The following is a 20901-nucleotide window of genomic DNA, read 5'->3' on the forward strand; positions in this document are numbered from 1 at the left end:
TATTACAAATTTATACCGAATTGTTTCAGGAACTGGCCACAAAATGAGAAAAAACCAATGTGAATGTGCCAACTTTTCAATGAAAGAAACCACCTTCAGAATCAACAAAAGCGAACCTCTATTGAGCGTTATGATTACGTGCCTGGCACTTTTCTAACCACTTCAAATGTATTAACTTATTTAAACCAAACCAAAAAAGATGTGTAAAAAGAGCCCTGGAATACCAGAAGCTGTGAACAAATGTTAGTCCCACTATGAATTTCAATCTCAGTTTCCATCGCTTGAAATGAGGGAGTCGGACGATCTTTAAAGGTCCTCTCAAGGCTACACTGAGATTCTACATGTAAAAGAATGTGGGCAAATGAGTGTAAGTTAGTTTCTGGAGAATGAAGGGGCAGCTGCATGCCATCTCAAAAGCAAGACCCTACTAAAAAGGAACATACGATATGTCTCTCAGTTCCCCCTCCTCGATATTTGTACAGCACATTTCATAACATGTTAAAAACAAAAAACAAAAAACAACCAACGTTTAAAGGCCTACATTTCCCCAATACTTGCACACAACTGATCAAACGGAGACGAAGTCTGGCATCTTAAAGAGAATCACTGAAAGGTTCCGTTTGTTAAACACGGTGGTTGCTTTTCTGTAGTAAACAAAAACTTTAAGAAACATTTTAATCGCCTTCTGGGTAGGACCATTTTAGTGTCTTGATTAGAGGGATTTAAAGACTTAACTGGGATTCACCAAAGGGCGTTCCACCTCCGAAATAAAACCAAAACCCCAACGCAACGCTGAACGGAAGATGAGGGGCCAGCATGCGTGTCCTCTCTGGGGAAATTACAGCTGCGTAGTTGAGGGAACGTGGGCTTCCCGGGTCGATGTGGGGTTATTCCCGGTTCAGCGGTTCACGTGTGGGTCGGGAGCAACCACGGAGGTGTGCGAAAGACGCTGACCTGTTTGGTCTACTTCGTGTCTCACTTGAAACCATCAAAAAACAGGTTCGTGGGTATCTTTGGTAACAAAATGAGTAAGAGAGAACTGCACGTCTGTTCAAAATAAAAACACCGGTGGGTCTACGATGGGATTACCGAGGGAGAACACTCCCAGGCTTAAACCACACTTTGTGGATTGAGGAAACACAAAGACGCGAGACACAAAACAAATTCAGAACGCAAGTGTGAGAGACACGTTCGGCTGCAACACAAAAAAGAGAAGCAAGACGACTTGAAATTGGAACGGCCCTGGGACCCGCGGACGCCCGGGGTCCCGCTGGAGTCGCAGCCGCCCGCCCGGCGCCGCCGCCCCGCAGCCCACACGCGTCCTCCCCGCGGGGCGCGCGGCAAACCAACAGCGACAAAGCGGACCCCACTACTTCCCGGCGCCGGGCCCCAAGGCCGGGCCGGGGTGCTCGTCGCGGGACGGACTGACCCCGGACCGCCACCGGGCTGCCGGCGGGACGCGCCTCGTTCCGGGGCCCCCGCGGGCGCGGGACACCGGAACCTCGGAACCTCGGAAGGGGCGCGCCCGCCGGCCCGCCCGGCCCTGCGCGCCCGGGTCCCCGGCGTGTTGCCCCTGCCGCCTCGCTCCTCGCGGGCAGGAACGGGAGTCCCGGCGCCGAGCCCGCCGCCGTCCCGGAAGCCACCCGCCCCGGCCGCCTCTTACCTGCGCCCGCCGCGCCCCGCGCCTCACAGCGCCGAGAGCCGCCGCCCGAGCCGCCGCCGCCCCTCCGCCGGCCCAGGAGCCCGCGGCCGTGCCGCCGCCATCTTGGCTCCGGTCGGAAGTGACGTCGGTTGGCGCCGGCCGCACGGCCTCGGGGACCCGCTCTACCCGCGCGGTAGTCTAGGGCCGCGACCCCCGGCTGAGCAGACCCTGACGCGCCGCTGCCGGAGGGCCCAGACCCGGGCCGCACACACCCCGAGGGCCCGTACCCGGGCCGCCGTGGTTCAGAGGCGTGTTCGCCCCGGGGCCCCGACCTCTGTTCTCGCGGGCTCGACGACCTGGGCCGCACGCGCCGCGACGCGCGCCATCCTCACGGGGACCCCGCGGACCCCAGCGGTCAGCGCCGGGGCTCGCCACCACCAGTCTGTCCGCGCCAAAGGCTTGGGATTCTGCGCGATCGAAAGTTACTGCAAGAACCCACAGCCTTTAATAAAAGGCGGAGGGCAAAGGAAAATGGGTTCATCACGATATCCCTGTCAAATGAGTAAACACAGACCCCATTTTTCGCTCTTCCCTAAAGGACCAGTCTAGCCTCCCCCTAAAAAGATCCAGCTCCAAGAGGGTGGATGCAGCTGGGTTTATTTGCTCATTCATTACAAACAAGTGTTTCTTGCCTGCCCGCCATGTGTCTAGCACTGCTACGTGCTGGGGCTACAGCACAAAACATGACATTGGCCTTGTCCTTGCGGAACTTATGATTTACAAACGAGGAAGCCAATAGACAGCCTGGGTGACAACGAATGACTGCTCTCATGGAGATGAACGGGGTTGAGTTGGAGATGTCTGTCTCGACATCCAAGGAGCAATGTGTATCAGACATCTAGCAGGCAGTCGGCAAGGAGTCTAAAGTGGGGGAGAGAGGTGCAGGCTGGAGATGAGATAGAAAGTTGGGGGTCTGTCTCGTATGGATGGTATTTAAAGCCATGACCGCTTCAAGATAAAGCCTTGAGAATGAAAGCAGGAAGAATCTAAATGAAATGGGTGACATTAGACTCCGTGGAAAGGCCCCACTCTAAGGAGGAGACATACTAAAGCGCAGTTACTCTTTGGAAACTTTTGAAGGAGCACACAAATCCGTTTATGTAACTAGGGTTTAATTTTAAGAAAACATGATGAGTCAACACGTATTATCATCTTACTGTGAAGGGATGGTGCTAACGACCTAGTCAGGTATAGTGAACAAATGAAGATAATCTCATCAGATAAATTTTTATCAAGGTCTTAGAAAGTGACAGGGTCAGCGCAGAGCCTTAGAAAAAAATAAAATCAGACCTCAAGCGTTTACTTATTCCTTCCACTGATATTCAAGGGAAAGAGACCCTAGATTTCAGAGATACTTGCATGCATGTCACTAAGTGTGTACTCTGCTGTGATCAGAGCAGACATCAGACTTTTCCATCCCTTACCTGAATCAGTGCCTCCCAGCGTGATCCATGCATCGAAATTACTCGGAGTATCTGAAAAAAAAAGAAAAGAAAGTGAGGGAGACTCGACCGTTCCACCACAATCAAAACACCGATGTACAAATCAAAAACCTTTTTTAAAAAGCTGTATGCCACGTGGCATTCAATAGAATGCAAAGGAAAATAAAGGAACATTAAGCTAGAAGTGACACAGTGGACCAGAACATGTACTACATAGCATCATGCCAAGAGATGGTTGACAGAGTAGTCAGTGGTTGTCCTCCCTGTCATTAATCTAAAATGACTGGGTGTTTTAGTTTTCCGTAGCTCTTGCAGCAAATTACCGCAAACTGGGTGGCTTAAAACACCAGAAATATTGGGTCGGCCAAAAGGATCGTTCGGGTTTTTCCATAGCATCTTACGGAAAAACCCGAATGAACTTTTTGGCCAACTCAATATATTTTCTCACAGTTCTAGAGGCCAAAAGTCCGAAATCAGTGTCACTGGGCCAAAAATCAAGGCATCAGCAGGACCACACTCCCTCTGGGGGTTCTAGGGGAGAATCTTTACTTGCCTCGTCCAGCTGCTAGTTGTTGCTGCCAGGGTTCCTAGGCTTGTGGCTGCATCAGTCTTCAAGGCCAGCATCTTTAACTCTCTGCTCCATCTTCACATCACCTTCTCCTCTGTGTGTGGTTGGATTTCCCTCTACCCTCCTCTTCTAGGGAAACATGTAATTGCATCTGGGACCCACCCAGGTAATCCAAGATCATCCCCTCATCTCAAGATCCTTCACTTAATCACATCTGCAAAAACCTCTTTCCATAGGGGACTAGGACGTGAACATATCTTTAGGGGCCATTATTTAGCCTGCTACACTGAGTATATCTTCACCTCTCCTAAATTCCCCCTTCATCAGCCATCGTTTATTTTTCATCTGCATATGTTTCTTGAACATTTTATATTTTTCAACTTGTGCCACTGCTCAGGATAAATAATTATATATATTTTGTCAACTTAATCCAAAAAAGATACGAACTATTGATAATACAATGTGATTTCATGAATGTTTATTATCTGATATGCTAAATATTACTCTTTTGTCTCTTTGAAAAGGTGAAAGATATTGCTAAAGGATGAGGGAAGGATTTTGAGACATTTCATCACATCTCATGGGCCATTTCTGTATTAGGGGGATGGAAATATAAAGTGCACTCTTTGTCTGGAGCTACAACGGGAATGAAACTCCACTTTACACAGATACATCTAGCACAGGTCCCGGCCAGTTTTGTACCTTGGCATGACGTACCATTACAGCGAACAATCATCACCATTCGTCATCCCAGTACCCAGAACAGTGTCTGGCATGTAACAAACGCTACATAGATATTTTTAGTGGGAAAAAAGTCTTCTCCCTCCCTCTTCTGATGTGGCTGGATTTGAGCAAGTATGTGTGGACCAAGGACTATGTGATAAGCCCTATCCTCACTTTACAGATGAGGAAATGGAGGCCAGGAAGGCTTAGTTAGCAGCAGAACCGGGTTTTAAACCTAGACAATTTAGCTCCCTGGTTAGCTGCGGGCTTAACAAGTAAACTCTACTCCCCACGCCACACCCTCCCAACAAGAAAAAGCTTGAGAACTGCTACAGGCAACTCTGCTACTACACGCTCTCAACTAGTTATTCCTCAACCAAGATAACTGGGGTAGGAATTGGGAAGTATTTTTTTTTAATATCTGCATAAAGAGACCATTCTAAATACTCTCCCTGGACTGTCAAGCAAGAACATCAGGGGGAAAGGGATTAAGTGTCTAAGAGCAACTGCATCAGATGAACTCATATCTTGTTCAAATAATACATCACTTACTTTTTTTTTTTTTTTTTTTTCTCTATGACTTGCCTGGAGCATCAACCCTTTTTTTTTTTTATTAGCTTCTGCTTTATAACAAAGTTAATCAGTTATACATATACAATATGTTCCCATATCTCTTCCCTCTTGCATCTCCCTCCCTCCCACCCTCCCCATCCCACCCCTCTAGGTGGTCACAAAGCACCGAGCTGATCTCCCTGTGCTATGCGGCTGCTTCCCACTAGCTATCTATTTTACATTTGGTAGTGTATATATGTCCATGACACTCTCTCACCCTGTCACATCTCACCCCACCCCCTCCCCATATCCTCAAGTCCATTCTCTAGTAGGTCTGTGTCTTTATTCCCGTCTTGCCACTAGGTTCTTCATGGCTTTTTTTTCCCTTAGATTCCATATATATGTGTTAGCATACTGTATTTGTTTTTCTCTTTCTGACTTACTTCACTCTGTATGACAGACTCTAACTCCATCCACCTCATTACAAATACCTCCATTTCATTTCTTTTTATGGCTGAGTAATATTCCATTGTATATATGTGCCACATCTTCTTTATCCATTCATCTGTCGATGGACATTTAGGTTGCTTCCATGTCCTGGCTATTGTAAATAGAGCTGCAATGAACATTTTGGTACATGACTCTTTTTGAACTATGGTTTTCTCAGGGTATATGCCCAGTAGTGGGATTGCTGGGTCGTATGGTAGTTCTATTTGTAGTTTTTTAAGGAACCTCCATACTGTTCTCCATAGTGGCTGTATCAATTTACATTCCCACCAACAGTGCAAGAGAGTTCCCTTTCCTCCACACCCTCTCCAGCATTTATTGTTTCTAGATTTTTTGATGATGGCCATTCTGACCGGTGTGAGATGATATCTCATTGTACTTTTGATTTGCAATTCTCTAATGATTAATGATGTTGAGCATTCTTTCATGTGTCTGTAGGCCATCTGTATATCTTCTTTGGAGAAATGTCTATTTAGGTCTTCTGCCCATTTTTGGATTGGGTTGTTCATTTTTTTGTTATTGAGCTGCATGAGCTGCTTGTAAATCTTGGAGATTAATCCTTTGTCAGTTGCTTCATTTGCAAATATTTTCTCCCATTCTGATGGTTGTCTTTTGGTCTTGTTTATGGTTTCCTTTGCTGTGCAAAAGCTTTTAAGTTTCATTAGGTCCCATTTGTTTATTTGTGTTCTTATTTCCATTTCTCTGGGAGCTGGGTCAAAAAGAATCTTGCTGTGATGTATGTCATAGAGTGTTCTGCCTATGTTTTCCTCTAAGAGTTTGATAGTGTCTGGTCTTACACTTAGGTCTTTAATCCATTTTGAGTTTATTTTTGTGCATGGTGTCAGGGAGTGTTCTAATTTCATACTTTTACATGTCTCTGTCCAATTTTCCCAGCACCACTTATTGAAGAGGCTGTCTTTTCTCCACTGTATATGCTTGCCTCCTTTATCAAAGATAAGGTGACCATATGTGCGTGGGTTTATCTCTGGGCTTTCTATCCTGTTCCATTGATCTATATTTCTGTTTTTGTGCCAGTACCAAACTGTCTTGATTACTGTAGCTTTGTAATATAGTCTGAAGTCAGGGAGCCTGATTCCCCCAGCTCCATTTTTCGTTCTCAAGATTGCTTTGGCTATTCGGGGGTCTTTTGTGTTTCCATACAAATTGATCACTTACTTTTTAAAAAATAACTGAGCCCCCTTTCCTCCTGAATGAAAGTTGTTTTGAATGAGATCCAGAGTTTCTTCTTCCAGTGTCGCCACCTCACCTTCCCCACTCACCATCCCTCTGTCAAGTCCTTTACCCAAGCAAGGAATGACATCTGAGCAAACACACCAGCAACCAGAAGATTCAAAACTTGGATTCTGGGTTCAGATTAAAGACAAATGAATGAAGTTCAAAGATAGAAACTCTGGGGACTAAAGATACAACTTATTGCATGATGGACTCTTTTGGCTGCATAGTTTCAGTGCAAAAACTGCAGCCTCCAAATGTCTAGACAAATCTTAGCAGTGGTGAGATTTAAAGGTAAGAAGGGGAAAGGAGGGAACCTGTATTGAGTGCCAGTCTGCGCGGGTGCTTTATACTACATTCTCACATAATGCTCATGACAATGACAACAGTGGCTGCTGCTTTACAGGTGAAGACACTGAAGCGCAGACTGTGGGGGGCACAGCTGGTGGAGAGGCTGGGTTCAAGGACTCGTCCAGGGTCAAAGTCCACGATCTGTCTACTGGCCATGCTGCTTCCCAGGCATCAAGGTGCTCTTAGCACTACACTCTCTAGGCACTAGGGAGAACACAGAAGGACGAAAACGCCACCCTGCGTCCCAAGAACTTAGGGTCTAGTGGAGCAGACTGGACTTGCTCACAAAAGCACAGCAGGGCACAGTGTAGGACTAGAATGACATCCTTATGCTCCACGTGTGTTCCGTGAGGGTTTGCCCCCCACACCTTTTTTTTTTTCCCAATATTACTTCAAGGCAACCTACTGAATGGGAGAAAATACATCTGATAAAGAGTAAATATATAAAGAACTCATATAACTCAATAGCAAAAAAAAAAAATCTTATTAAAAAATGGGCAGAGGATCTGAATAGACATTTTTCTAAAGACATACAGATGGCCAACAGGCACACGAAAAGATGCTCAACATCATTAATCATAAGGTAAACACAAATCAAAACCACAATGAGACATCACCTCATACCTGCTAGAATCGCTACTATCAAAAAGACAAGAAATAACAAGTGTTGGCAAGGATGTGGAGGAAAGGGAGCTCTTGTGCACTGTTGGTGGGAATGTAAATTGGTGCAGCCACTACGGAGAACCACATGGAGGTTTCTCAGAAAAATTAAAAATAGAACGACCACATGATCCAGCAATTCCACTTCTGGATATTTACCTGAGAAAATGAAAACACTAACTCAAAAAGATATATTCACCCCCATGTTCATTGCAGCATTACTTACAATAGCCAAGATAAGAAAGCAACCCAAGTGCCCATCAGTAGACGAATGGATGCAGAAGATGCCGTGTATATATATATGTACATACATATACATATACTTTGTGTGTGTGTATATATATATTTTTATATTTTTATATATACACACAATGGAATACTACTCAGCCATAAAAAAGAGTGAAATCTTGCCATTTATGACAGCGTGGATGGGCCTTGAGGGCATTCAGTTAAGTGAAGTAAGTCAGAGAGAGAAAGACAAATACCATATGATCTTATTTATATGTGGAATCTAAAAAAAGAAAACAACAACAACAAATAAAACATGCTCATAGATACAGAGAACAGAGGTGAGGGGTGGGCAAAATGGGTGAAGGGAGTCAAAGGTACAAACTCCCAGTTATAAAATAAGTCATGGGGATGGAACGTCCAGCACAGCAACTATAGTTATAATCCCGTAGTGCATATTTAAAAGGTGCTAAGAGAGTAGATCTTAAAAGTTCTCATCACAAGAAAAAACTTTCTGTAGCTATGTATGGTGACAGATGTTAACTAGACTTACTGTAGTGGTCATTTCGTAATATATGCTCATATCAAATCATCTTTTTAGAAGGGAGGGATGTTGGGGAGGGGTGGACAAAAGTGAATGAATAGTATTTTGTACAGTAGTGGTTTGTCTAGTAACCTTTGCTGGATTGGAACAGCAACAAATAAAGAATCATGTAGAAAGAAGGAAAAGAAAAGAAAGAACCGACTCCAAGATGCTAACATTTCTAACCAATTCAAATTCATGACCCCTAAAATAACTGTAATCCATACTCTAAAAAAAAAATTCAGAGCACTGTATCAAGATTTTTCATCACACCTCTTATACCACATATTTAGAACTAAACACGTTAATAAATCTGTTAAAAAGTTCGGAATTTCCCGCACAGATGTCCCTAAGTAGCAGCATTCACTCCTGTTTCAGAACCACGAGTGTAACAAGCTCAAAGGCCAGTGTAGTTTTGTTCTAGAGAATACAAAGGGAAGTTTATTAAAGGCTTCATCTTCCTTGAAGGCAGAATTAATTCACTGATACACCACCATGAGAGCATGAATAAAACATATAGGTTGGCAACAAAGACACAAAGTGAAAATATTTTTCAGCAGGAAATAGCAAGTAGCATGAGAAGGAATAGAAGATAAATCAGGTAGAGAAATATGCAGACAGCACTGAGGTGGTAAAGCCACAGCCTGCATTTGTTTCCCCAGATTGGAAGCTCCTGTGTGTCTCTTCCCAGGGCATCTATGGACAGGACCGCCCGTCTTACCTACCCAGACAGAGCTCATTCATCATCGACATGAGTCCCTGCTTCTCACCGCCCACACCTATGTTCTGGCAACGCTTTGCTCCCTGTTTTTCTTCACTTTGATTTTCGTCTAGAATTCACTCATCACCCCTTCTCTCCTCAGCATTTTGATGAAATCTTCCCTTAGGACTTATATTAGATTTCTAGGGCTGCGTCAACAAAGTACTACAAACTGGATGGTTTAAGACAACAGAAATTTATTCTCTCATCATTCTGGAGGCTAGAAATCTGAAATCAAAGTGTTAGCAGAGTTGGTTCCTCCAGGAGTCTCTAAGGGAGCATCTGTCTGTTCCATACCTCTCTCCTAGATTCTGGTGGTTGCCTTGGCATTCCTTGGCTTGAGGACACATCTTTCCAACTCTTTCATCTTCACATGGTCATTTTCCCTCTGTCTTTCTGTGTCTTCGTGTGGCCTTCTAGTGAGAATTTTAGTCATTGGATTTAAGACCCACCCTAGTCCAATATGACCTCATCTTAACTAATTACATCTGCAAAGACAATATTTCCAAATAAGGTCATGTTCTGAGGTTCTGGGTGGACAAGAATTCTGGGGGGACACTGTTCAACCCAGTACAGGAGTCGAGCCCACAATCGTGGCTTCATCTTTATATGAATTCCTGCGTAATAACCATCAGCAATTAATCAAATACTCTGTCCCATTGTGGTGGGACTGCATATATATATTTTAAGTCCCAAACATATTCTACGCCCCTTAGAGTGAAAACAGGGTTGTACATGCCTGCATTATCCGAACAGTGGTAGACAGTTGCAGATTCATAAACACCTGTGCACTGTTTTGTAACTTAAATGTGACCTGTGAAATAGAAACATATTAGCCCTATTAGCAAGAACTTATTAGCAAGAACATATTAGCAAGAACTCTAGGCCTGCGCTGTGAATTCGCTTCTCTTCCAGTTTAATTTGACTGTTTGCCTCCTCCACGCCTCCCAAACATTTAAACTTTGTTGTCATCACCAGATTCTTTGGCTAACAACAGAAATAATGATACCTTTCCAAAGCTTCCCAAACAGGTTCAGAAGGCATGGCATTCCTTTGTCACAGAGATCACCATTTAATATAAGGCAGCCTTACACATGACGCAGCCAAGACAGCACCTGACAATACCTGCCAGAGCTGAGACACCTGAGCCCCTACTCAAAACCTACCCATTGTCCAAGTTATGATTAACTTTAACTAATTGTGAAGCAGTGGTTTTGCCCCCACATGGATGCTTCACAATGTCTGGAGACAAATTGGGTTGTCATAGCTGGACTGGAGATGCTAGTGGCCTCTAGTGGTAGAGGCCAGATAGGCTGCTAAACATTCTACCATACATAGGACAGCCCCCTCCATGACAAAGAACCATTTTGGCCCAAAATGTCAAAATGTTGAGAAACCCTACTGTAGATTATTCTGCATTTTCCAGTCTCACCATTAGACATGTGTCTGCTCAGTTGGAGTATGGAGCAGGAACTCATTGAGGAAAAGGAGTATTTCTCAACGTGTTTTTCCTTACCTCCCCCAACCCAGAAGCCCTTTTACACATTTTTTTTCCTAATGACCCTCCCTTACCATGAAATTTTAATGTCATAGATACACTGCATATCTGTTTGTGTACTCTAGGTATAACTGTTGTTTTTACACCCTGGTGAAATAAAATGGCTGTAGTTACTTAAGAGCAAACAAATATTTTAGCAGGGAATAAATTAATCTTTTATATAAGATTATAAACAGCTTTTAAAAAAATTGTGGTAAAACTTACATAACAAAATTTACCATCTAAACCATTTTTAAGTGTACAGTTCAGTGGTATTAAGTACATTCACATTGTTGTGCATCCATTGCCACCATCCATCTCCAGAACTCTTTTCATCTCATGAAACTAAAACTCTGAACTGATTAAAATATAACTCCCCATTCCTCCCCCAAACCCCAGCCCCTGGCAACCAGCATTCTACTTTCTGTTTCTATGAATTTGGCTACTCTAGGGACCTCATATAAGTGGGATCACACAGTATTTGTCTTTTTGTGACTGGCTTGCTTCACTTAGCATAGTGTCCTCAAGGTTCACCCACATTGTAGCAAGTGAGAGAATTTCTTTCCTTTTTAAGGCCAAATAATATTCCAGTGTATGTTTAGGCCACATTTTGTTTATCCATTCATCTGTCAATAAATGCTTGAGTTGCTTCTACCTTTTAACGGAATGTTGCTATGAACATAGGTGTACAAATATCTCTCTAAGATCCTGCTTTCAATTCTTTTGGATGTATACCCAGAAGTGTGATTGCTGAATCATTTGGTAATTCTATTTTTAATTTTTTGAGAAACTGCCATACTGTTTTCCATAGTGGCTATACCATTTTACATTCCCATCAATAGTGCAGAAGGGTTCCAGTTTCTCCACACCCTCAACAATACATTATTTTCTGTCTCTTTGTTAGTAGCCATCCTAATGGGTGGGAGGTGGTATCTCATTGCGGTTTTGATTTGGATTTTCTTAATGACTGTTGATGTTGAGCATCTTTTCATGTGCTTATTGGCCATTTATATATCTATTCAAGTTCGTTGCTCATTTTTCAATCATGGTTTTTTTTTGTTGTTGAATTGTAAGAGTTTTTTAATACATTCTAGATATAAACTCCTTATCAGATATATGATTTGCAAATATTTTTTCCCATTCTCGGGTTGCCTTTTTAAAATGTGGATTGTGTCCTTTGATGCACAAAAGTTTTTAATTTTGGTGTACTGCAATTTATCTATTTTTGCTTTTGTTGCCTGTGCTTTTGGTGTCATATCCAAGAAATCTTTGCCAAATTCAATGTCATGGAGCTTTTCCCCTAAGTTTTCTTCTATAGTTTTACCTCTTATGTTTAAGCCTTTGTTCCACTTTGAGATAATTTTTATATATGATGTAAGTTAAAGATTCAATTTCATTCTTTTGCATGTGGATATCCAGTTTTCCCAATAAAGAATATTCTTTTCTTTGTTGAAAAGACTATCTTTTTGCTATTGAATGATCTTGGCACCCTTGCTGAAAATCATCTGACTTTATATGCAAGGGTTTATTTCTGGGCTTATAAATGGGTTTTAAATATAAATTTAGCTCATATATTTCTTCTAAAAATATTTGTTGCAGCCTTCGAAAAATTTTTGGTGTTTTGTTTTTAGAATTTATGCTAAGAATTTTTAAATGTTTATAGCTTGGATTTTTGTGTCCCCCAAGAAACAATTTTTGCCCCTGTTGAGAATGCATGAACTCTAATCAACATCATTCTGATTGAGGGAGAAAAAATTGAATAGTACAAAGGATGAATCTTGATCAAAATAGGGTTGTTGTATCCATAATATATCATTCCCCCAATTATTTTTAATAATGAATGTTGTTCCTGCCAAATGTCTTTCTATTATAAGATCAAGACTACACTTAGCAGAGCCAAAGAGGCAGCTTGCCCAAAATCAACTAGAACCCTCTAACAACAAGAAAAAACTGAACATTCAATTCCTCATACTGTGGTTACTTGAGCTAAAGATATCAACAAACTCAGACTCCATTTGGACTAAATAGGTACCTTGCCTCTTTCTAGATGTATTTCATGGTGCAGTACATATAGATGGCAATATGGAAAGTTTAATATTAACAATACCTGAGAACAAATGTCAAAAAAAAATTACTAGCAAGACTGAAGCTTCTTAATATCCTTTTATGCCAGTCAGGGTTATGTCTACTTTCAGAGAGAGAGCCCAACGCATGAGAAAACCACACACCCTGGGCAATGTTTTTGGAATGTTTTCTTCTTCTGATATGATTAAAGGTAGCAATAGTCACTCGTATGAATTGCTTCTTATTTACCCAGGTGGCATCACAAATTACAATACCCCAACCACTTTTTATAGCTGACTGTGATGAAATATTACGACTACAGTTACAACGGAGCAAACATATATTTTAGCAGGGAGTAAACTAATCTTTTATGTAGGATTATAAATGGTGCTTCAATGTAAAACTGGCTCCTGTGTTTCTTTTTAAAATGTTTGTTTCAGACTTTGGAAACTATTTTAGTGTTTTGTTTTCATTTTTAAGAATTTATGGTTAAGAATTTTTTAAGAATGTGTATGACCTTAATTACGGTGCCTAATATCTCTGGGCCTGATTTTTACATCTGTAAAATTAAGGAGCTAGACCAAACCTCTAAGATCCCTTCTAGTTCTAAAATCTATTATTCTGATTGTGTTTATATAAATTACTACAGGAAAGTTTCATAAGTGAAAGTTTCATAATTGACAAGGGGAGGTATTTGGGGTTAAAAATAGAGTAATTGGGGTATCCCTTACTTTATGAGAAAAATTCTAAAAATTCATTTTATAAACATTTGTTTTTTTAAATTTTTGACATTTTTCAACAATAACAACTATTTAAGTAGAAAATCATATGCAATTCACCTTTTATTACAAGTGACATATGGGTGGAAATGCAAAACAAAGAAAGCCATAATGTTATATAACTTAAGACTTCATGTTGTAGCCTCTTTAAATGTCGCTATGGAACTTGGACATTTGCAGTCAAATAGGGACATTCAGTAACAAAAAACCAAACTCACTACTTTATAACATATATATAGGAATATGTAAAAAAAAATTATTGTATAAACATACAGACATATGTAATATAAAATTTTTAATATAAAATGGGCAAATATATTTATATAACATAGAATGTATAATATATTATGTATATATAAAAGTTACTGTTTTGAATCAGAGAAAAAAATGACTATCAGTTGTAATCGTTTTTTTACAATAATCACCTTTATTATTTTTTATTGAGCTATAATTGACATGTAAATTTGTATTAGTTTTAGATGTACAGCATAACATAATATCTTGTTTAATTTTTAAAATTTATTATATATTCTCTTCTTGAATGGGAAGATTACAGAATAATAGAACAAAAGTTGACTTGAAAATAGCAAGAAAGATTTTTCCCTAAGTCTGTAATGTATATTTTAACAAGTACAAGTTACAATTCTAAAAGCAAAAGTGTAATTATAAGAATGGTATGTACAAGACTAATAAATATCATAATGGTGTTTTAATCCTTTCTGGCTTTGCTGTTTTTTCTGGTAAGATGTCTGAGCAAAACATATAAAGGAAAAATCATTAATGTATTCATTTGTTTATTCTACTCCACCTCATTCTTAGAATAGTATGGGTAGCTGACATACATGCATACACAAACATACTGAGTGTCCTACACCTGATCCTTATAACATCGCCAAGCTGGGGCATAACAACAAAGTGTAGATGAGAGAAAGCAATTCTGCAAAGGGCTAAGATTATAATAACATCTATCTATCTATCTATCTATATATATATATATATATATACCTCTGTAGTGTGGGCGGAGATCCAGGAGAGACAATAGTCCAGATGAAGTCTGAAGGCAGTCTGCTGAAGAATTCCTTCTTGCTCATGGAAGCACATCTTTTTGGTCTATTCATGCCTTCAACTGATCGGATGAGGCCCACCCACATTATGGAGGGCAATCTCTTTACTCAAATTTTACTGATTTAAATGTTAATCTCATCTAAAACCACCCTCCAAATTGATACATACAATTAATCATCACAAAGATATAGTAATAATGTAAAACGGCATCTGATCATGCCTAATATAATGGAAATGTAGCATTGGTACATTTTATTACCACATACATTTTATTTGTATTATTTTATAGTAATATTAGATAACAGTACAGTCAGAATTCTTTTTTTTTTTTTTTTCCTGTCAGTGATTTCTGTATTGGAGGCCATGATTGCAGATAAACTTGGTTTTTCACAGATCTACAATATTTCTCCTTAAAGGGTAGCACTAAATACTTGCTGCTGAATCTTTTGCACTTGGTTGCACTTTGTTCTTTTTCCATGCATGTGAACTTCTAAGTGAAGATTATTCCTATGGAAAGGGAAAAAATGTATTAAATCAAAGAAAAGACAAGCTTCATCATGTTTACAGCTCTTTTAGCATTTTCACATGTTTAGCTGCAGATTAACATGTGGGATTCAGACAAGTCTTGATGTGAGGTCTGGGAGAATTTGTTACTGCTTCATACTATACATTATTTTTAATATAAACATCTTTAAAGAACATTATCAACCAGTAGAAAGAAATGTATTTCCCCTAAAGCATTTCCAAATTCCTAGAGGAAAATTCATTTTTTTTCCAGCATGCATGCACACACACAGCATTTATTAGGAAAAATATTATATGAGATTACTTCTAATAGCAAAAATAAGAATACAGATAAATAGAGCATTAAGTGTAAAATTATTTTTCCTCTTAAACAACCATTTTCTCTGGAAATTCTGTAAGAACAGAACCTGATGTACCTTACCCTCATATTTTTCCTTTCACTTTGCCTTCCTTACCTGTTTTTACCCCACTGTTCACATTTAGATTAATTGAGCCAGAATTGTGACAAAGTTGCTAACTCTATCACTAAGTTGACTAGGTGTGGAGGTGAGGTTTAGTTAGTCCAGATTCATCCATTCACTCAGAGTAGATTTAGTGAGAGCAAGACAGACCCTGGTCCTGTCTCCATGGGACTGGGATTCACAGTCTGTCCTGTCTGAAAGTGAGGATCACTAACTAACCTTGCACCTTCATTCCCTCTGACTCACCTCTACCCCCCAACCCCCATACTGGTTTTCTTCCCAACTCCTCCTCTCCCAGGAAACCCTTCTCCTATGTGTCCACGTGTTCACATCCTATTCAGTCTTCACCTGCCTCTTTGTGAGCCATTCCCTGGTCCTTTCTCATCCAACGGTGGAGAGAAATCCCGCCCCTCCCACCCCCATCTCTAAACTCTCTGTACTTCCTAGGCCTCATGGTCTGCTTTATTCGCATTTAGACCTTTCTACCTCGTAATCCTCATTATTGCATACACGTCATATCTCTCCCACTAGACTATTAATTATCTCAGGACAGGGTCCAAGGTTAGGTTTATACCTGCCCCAACACCTGTCACAGTGCCCTGCATACAGTAGATGCTGCTGATGGGATGAATAAATTACCCTCACTTAGTCTGATTTGAAAAGTGAATTTGGGTGCAAACACCAACATTCCAGTTCTGCATGTTTTCAGTGACAACTTTCGTCCTGTTTTAAATCCTTAAATTAGGTATTTAAGGATCTAATTAACCATATCTCAATCACATATGGAAGTCTGGATCCATAACCTTGAGCTGAAAGGGTGTGGAACAAGCTTTTCTGGTCCCTGATCCCTGCCTTCTCCGGACCCAACTGACCTTCACAAAGGCAGTAATGAAGAGGTTGTCAGCCCCAACGATTGTCTTCCTTGTGTGCAGAAACCTAGCCCTCTCAACCCCCTCCCTCACATCACAAACCGTCCCCTCCTCTGAGGCTCTGTGGCTGTCTCCATGCTCTCCCACGGATCTGCTCCCACCTCCCTGTGCAGCCTTAGCTCCCCCCACACCCAGACATAGAGCGTGAGAATTCACACGTTTCCTCAAACCCCTCACGTTCTTGCATTACTACTTTGACACTACTGCTCTTCAGATTGTCCCTCCCTCGCTCACTCCTTTGTAGTGTCTCCAGCCAAGACAGGATTCAACTTACTGCCTTCCTCTTCTCCCTCTTCTCCCTCCTTTTCCTCTTCTTCCTTCCCTTCACCGCCTTCCCCTTCTTCTTCTTTTTTTAAAATAACTTTATTTATTTATTTATTTTTGGCTGTGTTGGGTCTTCATTGCTGTGCGCAGGCTTTCTCTAGTTGCGGCGGGTGGGGGCCACTCTTCATTGCGGTGCGCAGGCTTCTCATTGCAGTGGCTTTTCTTGTTGTGGAGCACAGGCTCTAGGCACGTGGGCTTCAGTAGTTGTGGTGCACGGGCTTAGTTGCTCTGCGGCATGTGGGATCTTCCCGGACCAGGGCTCGAACCTGTGTCCCCTGCATTGGCAGGCGGATTAACCACTGCGTCACCAGAGAAGCCCCTTCTTCTTCTTCTCCTTCTTCTTCTTCTGCTCCTTCTCCTTCTTATTCTCCTTCTTCTTCTTCTCCTTCTCCTCCTTCTCCTTCTCCTCCTCCTCCTCCTCCTTCTTCTTCTTCCTGCCTTCTTATTGCTTTTCCTGACCTCCAGGTGGAAGCCCTCTTTGGGTCCCCTGGAATGTGTATCTCTTTTAAACCACCCTCGTGTTAGCATGCTTCCTCCAGTTACTTGGTATGTGTCAGTCTGTCCCCAGGAGGCCATTAGATGCAGGAGGGTAGGGACTGTGACGTACTCACTTCTGGAAAATTGAGAGTTGACTCCGCTACTTGGGGCTGTTTTGGACTCTGCACTTAGCTAGTCCTGAGTTTGACTCCTACCTCTACCACTTACTAGCTGGATGACCTTGGACAGCCACTAAACTTTTCTAGGCCTCAGTGACTAACAGTAATAATACCAAAGGTATTATAATAATAATAAACTTGCCTCAGCGGCCGGGATGGGGGTGGTCATAAAGATAAAGAGAATGTACATGAAGCATTTCTCACAGTGTCTGTCACATAGTAGCAAGATGCTGATTAAACAGAGATACCATTTCTATCTCCTCTGTATCTGTCACTGTGCCTCACCTGTAGCAGGTACTGAAGCATGTTTGTAGAATGAATAAATGCAAGATGAGATGATGAGTTTAGTGTATTGTGAAAATGACATCTTTGAATATGAACCTGAAGAACGTCCCTCAGTCTGGAGCAGAGCAAGAAAACAGACGAGGCTGAAGATGACATGGATCTCGCCAAGGTAATAAAAATAAGTGAAAGTATTTATTTTAATTCTCTCAGCATTTCAGAGAGAAAACTATTTTAAGGTGAAATTCTTTTTTAAAAAAGTCTTAAGAATCGGGGCTTCCCTGGTGGTGCAGTGGTTGAGAATCTGCCTGCCAATGCAGGGGACACAGGTTCGAGCCCTGGTCTGGGGAGATCCCACATACCGCAGAGCAACTGGGCCCGTGAGCCACAATTGTTGAGCCTGCGCATCTGGAGCCTGTGCGCATCTGGAGCCTGTGCTCCGCAACAAGAGAGGCCGTGATAATGAGAGGCCCACGCACCACGATGAAGAGTGGCCCCCACTTGCCACAACTAGAGAAAGCCCTCGCACAGAAACGAAGACCAACACAGACATAAAAATAAATAAATAATAAATAATTAAAAAAAAAAAAAAAAAAGTCTTAAGAATCAAAATCTAATTGCTCATTTATTGTCCTTCATATGATTACTTTCTTTTCCATTTAGAAACCAGGCAGGATAATCTCAGGCAACATTGGCAATTTCTGAATACTGATTCAAACAGAACAGAAAGTGTGGTTCTGTTTTTCCAAGGATCAAGTTACATCCAAGATTTCTCATTACAGAAGCTGGTACAGCCCGAGATGAGAGGGGTAGGCCATGGGTACTTCTAGCAAACCTCTGGGAAGGATGTAGGAAAATGAGGCTGATGCCGTCCCTGGCAGAGAAACTGATTTTGGCAGAAACTGTTCTCTTAATTAGATGAAACTGAGGTGAATCCTATCCCCAATTTGGCACTAAACTTGAGAAGAAAGCAGTCACAGTAACATGGATATAGGGTAGAAAGGTGGTCAGTTTGCAGAGAAACCCGTGTCACATGATGGTCCTGTGACCTAGAGATGGAGGAGCTGGTTGGGAAGCCAGACTCTGTGCCTATAACCTTAGAAAGGTCTAGAAAGCAAGTTGTCCCCACTTTTCACCTTTCACCATGGAACCAGGGAATCTGAACTTACAGACCAATGATTTAACTTTGAAACCACAGATCCAGAGAGAAACACCAAATAGGTTACCACGTGCCACTTAAAATTCATTCCTAGTGTCTTGATTCTAGTTTCTTGTCTGCATTAGGCATTAAATTCCATGATGATCATTGTAGGAAACCTTAAAAATAAGTCAGGATTTTCAGGATCTACGGCACTGTTTATACTAGTTTGGGTTTTTCTTAAAGAAGGATATCACTGCACGTGTGGGTCATATTCACATTTTTAATGATCTTTTGTTATTTATCAAATTTATAAATAACTAGTATTTTTCAGGTTCATCCAGATATTCGTTTTTATTGTATGATATTCATGTTTATTATATTCATAAGTTAATATTTTTAATCTTTGCAGTAGATGGATGAAAATATTAGTGTAAGGTTTTAATTTTAGTTTAAAAATCAGTTTTAGCCTGTTTAAACAGTTTTAGTAATTCAGTTTATATTGTGACGCATGACTTTTAAAAACTACTTAAATGGTCATCCAATTAAAGGGCTGTGCTGATAACTTCAAAATATTCAGAGATCTGTTAGCCATAGTCCCTGCCTTCAAGAAGTTTATTATCTTAAAGGTATATTTAGAATAATAAAAGTAATAATTATAAAGATACATATGTAAAATAGCAGTAATATTGTTAGGGAATCTTGACCGAAACCTCCCGCCTTGGACAAGCACGAAGATAACAGCTTGCCTGAGCTGTCTCGCAACAGGAGGCCCCGATAGGGAACATGGTGCTGCCTCTGAACCCCCAGGAGAATTTGGGAGGGACCAAAAAAGGAGGACGTGACCAACCTCGCAGAATCCTTCACACTGGAATCCATCTTGGCTGAGAGATGCAAAGCCGCACCACCAGGAAGGACGCTGGCTCAGACTATGGGCCAAGCAAGATGACTGGCCAGAGACAACCCAGAAACTATCCCCATTACCATAAAACCTGAGACTGCGAGCCACGTGGCAGAGCAGTTCCCCTGGGGTCCCTGACCCTGCTGCTCTCCGCCCGGGTGCCCCTTCCCATAAAGTCTCTTGCTTTGTCAGCACGTGTGTCTCCTCGGACAATTCATTTCTGAGTGTGAGACAAGAGCCCACTCTCGGGCCATGGAAGGGGTCCCCCTTCCTGCAACAATATCCGCAGTGACAGCAGCAAGAAGAATAATAACTTGTAGCATTTTTTGAGCATTTATTATGTGTTGTATATAAACATTATCTTATTTAACCCACATGGTTGAGAATGGGGGAGGGATAAATTCCCCAAAGGAAGATCAGGTTAGCCTGGGGGGATTCAAGATGGGGAGAGATGCCAAAGAAGCAAACCACAAAAAGTACATGGAATAGTTCCTGCTTATAATAGATTTTATTTTTTTTTAAAGCTCATTGCAGTTATTCATTTAAATAGCTTTGACATGATGGTTATTTTCGTTTTGTGGATGAAGAAAACTCAAGTATACACAGTGTACTGTTGGAAGGGATGCTCTGGTTCAGAAAACTTATGTTCTGGCTTCACTATTGGCAGTTTTGTGACCTCAAGTAAGCTACACATTTTTCTCTAAGCCTCAGTTCCTTTAGTTGTAAGTCAGGGATAGGATTAAATGGGATAATGTGTGCAAATCACTTGATTTATAGAAATGATAGGTATTATCATCACTCATCTTACAGTAGCTGACTCAGAATTTCACTGAGATAGCCTCAATTACTGTTTCTCTCCTAACACCGTTTTCTGCTCTCGAATATCCAAAGTTATATGGATAGTCTGATTTGGAGACCAGCAGTGGGTCGG

At 41.4% G+C, this 20901-nt stretch overlaps 1 protein-coding gene across 2 annotated transcripts in view; it reads right to left on the reverse strand.

Moving 5' to 3' along the window:
- The window catches only part of PRDM2 (PR/SET domain 2), a 119016-nt gene extending 117223 nt beyond the window's left edge, over window positions 1–1793 (reverse strand). For both annotated transcript variants that reach the window (XM_082380961.1, XM_082380963.1), the window contains exon 1: window positions 1664–1793. The gene's annotated coding sequence lies outside the window, so the exon portion shown is untranslated. The remainder of the gene's footprint in view (window positions 1–1663) is intronic.
- Window positions 1794–20901: the final 19108 nt, after the last annotated feature.

Source organism: Balaenoptera borealis (genome assembly GCF_965194805.1).
Source record: "Balaenoptera borealis genome assembly, chromosome: 1".
Classification (NCBI taxonomy): domain Eukaryota; kingdom Metazoa; phylum Chordata; class Mammalia; order Artiodactyla; family Balaenopteridae; genus Balaenoptera; species Balaenoptera borealis.